The following is a 6,000-nucleotide window of genomic DNA, read 5'->3' as shown; positions in this document are numbered from 1 at the left end:
GTCTGTTGTTCCATGTCCAGTTCTAACTGTTGCTTCTTGAGTGCCATACAGATTTTTCAGGATGCAGGTAAGGTGGTCTGGTAGTCCAATCTCTCTAAGAATTTTCCACAGTTTGTTGTGATCCACACAGTCAAAGGCTTTGGTGTAGTCAATTAAGCAGAAGTAGATGTTTTTCTGGAACTCTCTTGCTTTTTCGATGATCCATGCGTCATATAGTCAGTGTAATATATTGAATTCAGGTAAGATTTGGGTTCTGGAAATGAAAAGCCAGTATATACTGTGCACTCTTTATGTCATTGAACCAAGCTCTTAATAGTATAATAGTTCATTTAATTAAAAGACTATAACAAGTGCTGTTACCACCCATGTGTATTATCTTTATTTAGTGATAAAGAGGCCCAGAGAGCTCAGTGATTTGCACAAGGAAACAACTAGTAGGTCATGGAAAGTGAAAGTGAAGTCGCTCAGTCGTGTCCCACTCTTTTCGACCTAATGGACTGTAACTTACCAGGCTCCTCTGTCCATGGGATTTTCCAGGCAAGAGTACTGGAGTGGGTTGCCATTTCCTTCTCCAGATGCAGGATGCAAAAGTGTTAGGTGCTTAGCTAAGTTGTGCTTTGAAACTGTATGTGATATATAATTTTTTCAGCCTTGAAATAATGGAAGAAACTGCAGAGGAAGTAAAAATAACAGCATAAGGGAAATACTTGCCAAAATATTCAAACCGTTAATGCCGCAAAATGTGAAGAACTTCTTCAAATTTATCCAGGAAAATACAAACACACAGAAGCTATGCATAGATATCTGAAATGATACTGACATATGCCCTGGAACATGGAAATTATCTTTTCCTCTAACAATGAAGCCAATAAGAATTGTTGAATAAACATAGATTTAGCCATTCATGTGTAACTGATCATGACCTTATGGGGCCTTCCCAGGATAGATCTCTCCCTCATATCCTCTGCCAAAGCTCCTGTTTGAAGTACTCAGAAAATAGTATCTCATGCATATTTCCTGAGTTTTTCAGATGCTAAAAACTGCCACAAAATGGAAGAAATTAACTACTTGATTATCATGAGTCCAAGTCCCCATTGCACAGGAGCTAATCACATACTTTGGGACACCTCCCCTCAACTTTGCCTTTAAAATTGCCTTTTGCTGAAACATTTCAAGGAGTTCAGAGTTTTTTATTTTATCTTTTTTTGAGCACCTTTGACCCATTCTCCTTGAATGGCATTGTAATAAAACTTTCTCTGCTCTGAGCTCTGACATTTGGGTCTGGCCTATCTGCCTGCACTGCAGGAGACCCGGGTTCAATCCTTGGGTCCGAAAGATCCTCTGGAGAAGGAAATGGCAACCCATTCCAATATTCTTGCCTGGGAAATCCCATGGACAGAGGATCCTGGCAGGCTACAGCTCATGGGGTCACAAAGAGTTGGATACGGCTGAAAGACGAACAGTTTCAGTTTCACTGTGCTAAAGGCACACACACTTGCATTCCGCAACAATGGAAGTTATCTGGACCAATGAGTGACGTATATGATGCCTTTTAAGACATTCAAATACAGTCAAGAAAAATGACATAGGCTTTGGGAGCTGTGATTTACAAACAAAGGAAATGTAATCGCGTTGCAATAAGAAGTTGGTCTACAGAATCAAGAAGAGGAGAACCAAGGAAAGAAATCAGGTAGTATTTTTCCAGGGTTGTTGTTATTGAGCAGAAAATTCTGGGGAGTTCCAGAATACGCACAGTACGTATTCCTTCCTTTTTAAGGTGAACATGTTCTGGGCCAGCAGCACCCCAGCCATCAGGGCTCGCACACGCGCTCACCCTCGCCAAGGTTGCTTCTTCCATGGACCTGACCTTCTCCGCCTCCCGGTTCAAGAGAAGAGGTCGCTCGGTGGGATGCTCTGGCCCTGAAACCTACTGGGACCTCGCCTCCCGCCTCCCGCCTCCCGCCTAGCCCCGCCCAGTCCCGCCCAGCCCCGCCTCGCCGCGCTCCGCCGCGCCCGAGCCCCGCCCCGCCCTAGCCACGCCTCCGTGGAAAAGCCCCACCCACGGGCGGCGGGGACGGAGCCTGGATTGGGGGGCGTGGCTTCGTCCGCGCCAGAGGCGGGAGGCGGGTTTCCTTAGAACCCGCGTCCAAGTCTGAGGACAGAAAACGGGAATCAAATTAATTCTGTCTCACCGCTAATGAGGAGTAGGCAATGGTTCGCTCCAACTCCGCCCAGTAGAAATCTGATTCCAACAATCAGGAAAAATTCTCCGTTTTCCGCGCTCCGGAGACACTCAGGACTACAACCCCCAGAAGGCATTGGGACTCGGCTATCTGACTTGCGCAGTAGCGTTCGTTATAAAGTGCTATGACAACAGGGCGAAGATGGCTTGGAGTTAGGCTTGAATCGCGAGGTGTCCCTTCCGCCGCTGCTGTCCTTTTTCTGCTACATCCCACTCACTGCCTCCTTCATCATTTCCTCCTCTTTGTGAGCAGCATTACTTTCCTCTGTTCTCTCCTGCCTGATCTCTGCCACGGACTGATACCGTTTTTCCTGCTCGTCTCTGAGGGTGACAGAGAGAGGATGCGGGAGAGCTACTTGATGGGATCACTCCAACTCCGTGGAGCTGGTGGTGCTACCTGGTGAGATGCTCTCTTTGCCTGGGTCGTGGAACAAGTTGGATCAGGAGAACGAGAAGGAGTAGTAAGGATTGCTTTTCTCTGCGACGTCCGATCTTGCTCGTCGTTCCAGCCCTGGGACCCTGGCAGACATTCTTAAAGGGAAATCTGTAGAGACTGCGAAGGACGGTGGGGCAGGACCCACCTGATTCAGCATCAGGTAAGGAAGTATGTCTAGAATTAAACATCGGATTCATGAATGCCCTTTCCGTGTTTTATTTTGCTTTATATATATTTTTTGATCAGATTGATTCTCTGATGCCATGTAATGGTTTGGGGAGATAGAGGATAACAGGTTTCTTATGGAATATGCATTCAAAAGAAAACAACCAGAACAATGTGTGTATGTGTGATCCTGTGAATGTCGAGAAAGGGTGATACGAATTTTTAAAGATTCCATTCAGGAGTGTCACATGGTGCACAAGCATTCTCCTGTGACACTTCAACAAGTCTTCTGAACTAATGGTCAAAGCAGTTCCCAGCCTGTGACTGAAGTAGGATGCATGTACTAATACCCCTTAATTCCTTATTGCAATAGGATTATTCCTTCTCCTTCTCTCTTTACACTGCAGACCACAGCAGTTTAGATGAACTGAAGTGATCTCTCTCTCTTCCCCAGTTCAGTGCCGTGCAATTGACTCCAATTTTGAGGATCTTTCCTGCCCGCCCGCCCTCCCACATCCATCTCACTTTTACTTTAAAAATGAAACCATATCACAGACATCCACAATTTGAGGATGCTGGAGGGAAAAGGATGAGTCTTAGCTAAAGTCTGTGAGTATTCAGAAAGGGAGAGATTTTTCTAACCTCTTTACGTATTTGCTGCAAATACATAAAGAGATTACTTGTTGAAGATTTTTTGGTGAATAGATTGAACTATTATTTAGAATAATATATAAAAGAAATTTTGTAAATTCTGCAAATGATTTACAAGTTATAAGTTTAAGGAATTTTTCATTTTCTGTAATTATGAGTAATTGTTGTTCTTAAATTACAACCACACATTTATGTTTTTGGTGAGACTTCCGGATGGAAAACTTTGAAGGCACAAAAAAAAATCCAGTATCCAGGGTATAGTAATTTTTAAAGCTTTGCAACTTTTGAAGTTTGTAGCAGATCTTATCCCTGAGGATAAGGAATTTCTCAAAAATTATTGAAACACAAAGCATTCTTGCTGATTAATGAAAAGTTACTATCATTCTTTTCAACTTCAGTTTAAATCTTCGTTCCAGAGGGACCGTCATTCACATTTGTAATTTTGTCTTGCTCGGAACATACCATAACCACCAGCGGCACTACTGCTATTACTACTTCGAGGTTACTACTGACACTTATCTGACATTTGTTGAATGCTTCCTATGGATTGGGCATTGGTGTAAGTAGTGACATGTGTTAGGCTATTTTATTCTCCCATCTTCCCAGAACAACTGGAAATCTAGAGGAAGAGGCACTTGTCTAAGGTCATACAGTTGAGGTCTGTCCAACTCCTTCTCCTGTGATCTTTCATCTTTTGTGGCTTTTATTAAAATTCTCGCATTGAGTCTATAATATTGTCTTCAAAAGCAACATTCTTCTAACTCTGTGCATTTGTTATCTTGCCTGGACTGGAAGACCTGACCAATGTTTTCCAAAATTCGAGGCAGCACTAGCATGACATGGAGAAAATAAAGCTGCTGAAATGAAAAGCAGTAGTGTCAATGTCTTAGCCTCCTAATTTCAGCATCTGCCATCTCACCCACGTGTTCCTTCCAGAAGATTCTTGGGGTTATTATTGCCACAGCTGTTCATCTAGCCATCCTTCCATATTTTAGGACTAAGCAAATGAGGTATTAAAACACCCACGTCTTAAATGAAAACTAAATCTGAGTAAACTAGGTGTGGGAGATAACATATATATAAGTATTAAAAACAAAGTATTAAAAACAAAAAAAAAAGTGAGAAGTGTGGAAGAGAATTTCTGGAGGTTAAGGGATAAAGAGATGAGTTCTTGTTTAATATTCTAATAAGGTCTAAGAAATCAGTCTTTTGTGGCTATTTATAATATGCATCTGTTAAAACCTTCTAATTATTGTTTTCTAATCATCCTTTAAAATTTTAATTAAATATGGGAGATACTTTCCTGAAGTCTGAACTCACAGTGATTAGAATTAATGCTAAGAGTTATAGCTTTTTAATTGTTGTGAGGTGGCTGCACTTATCTATAAGTAGATAGTCTGGCTTTGGGTGTTACTTCCAACTTCTTGCTATTGACAGTTGTGATCACTTGGGCAGGTTTCTTAGCCTCTCTTTGTTCAAGAATACCTATAAAATAGTATCTATGGTTTACTTTGTAGTAGCTTTGTTATGAAGATTAGAATACTTGCAAAGCAGTTAGAATGGTACCTGGGGCCTTGATAAATGCTTAGTAAGTGTTAGCTATTATTTTCTTTTCTAGTGAAGGGAGATGATAGCCATGAAAAACCTGATATTTGGTTTTTATTTTACATTTATTTAAAAACAGAAAAGGGCTTCCTTGATAACTCAGTGCGTAAAGAATTTGCCTACCATGCGGGATACAAAGGAGATGCAGGTTCTATCTCTGGGTCAGGAATATTCCCTGGAGGAGGAAAATGGCAGCCCATTCAAAAATTCTAGCCTGAAAAATCTCATGGACAGAGGAGCCTGGTGGGCTACAGTCTAAAGGGTGGCAAAGAGTTGAACACAACTAAGTGACTAAGCACAACAGGCAAAAAACAGAAAATCATTAAGGAGCTGGAAATCAACACTGAATGAATAGGGGATAAAATGCAAATTCTTATTTCTTACTTTTATTGAAGACAAAATTAAAATCAATTTATGCATATTAAACTTTTGTTATTTGGAATATTTTAAATTTGTTTTTGCAACAAAAAAGCCAGATTTCATGGCTGAAAATGCCTTATTACCATTGTTCCTTTATTCCTTTCCTGCCAGTAATAGACCACTGCCATCCAACTGCTTACCTTAATATGTTCAAGTCAAGACCTGTATGTTTTTGAACTTGGAAAATGAATTAGCATTTTATATGAGTTTTAATTTGTGGTTAATTTTTTTCTCTGTCAATGGGGTAGGATGTCCTTCTAGGAGAAAGGGTAGAATTTATTTTGCTAATCTTCTAAATTTAATTTGCCAACCTATTGTTCTTCTGATAGAGTGGTAAATGTGGCCAAAATACAGGAGTATCCTAATTTAAAAAAGGTGAAACTTTGGGACTTCCTTTTGATCCAGTGACCAGGACTCCATGCTCCCAATGCAGGGGGCCTGGGTTCGATACCTGGTTAGGGAACTGGATCTCACACACTGC

The 6,000-nt window shown here is 41.2% G+C and overlaps 1 protein-coding gene across 2 annotated transcripts in view; it reads left to right on the top strand.

Moving 5' to 3' along the window:
• Positions 1–2,115: 2,115 nt before the first annotated feature.
• BBS9 (Bardet-Biedl syndrome 9) overlaps positions 2,116–6,000 on the top strand; it is a 474,928-nt gene continuing 471,043 nt past the window's right edge. For both annotated transcript variants that reach the window (XM_025291193.3, XM_025291190.3), the window contains exon 1: positions 2,116–2,838. The gene's annotated coding sequence lies outside the window, so the exon portion shown is untranslated. The remainder of the gene's footprint in view (positions 2,839–6,000) is intronic.

This window comes from Bubalus bubalis, chromosome 8 (genome assembly GCF_019923935.1).
Source record: "Bubalus bubalis isolate 160015118507 breed Murrah chromosome 8, NDDB_SH_1, whole genome shotgun sequence".
Lineage (NCBI taxonomy): Eukaryota > Metazoa > Chordata > Mammalia > Artiodactyla > Bovidae > Bubalus > Bubalus bubalis.
The sequence above is the reverse complement of the archived record's forward strand: the minus strand, read 5'-3'. Positions and strand labels throughout refer to the sequence as shown.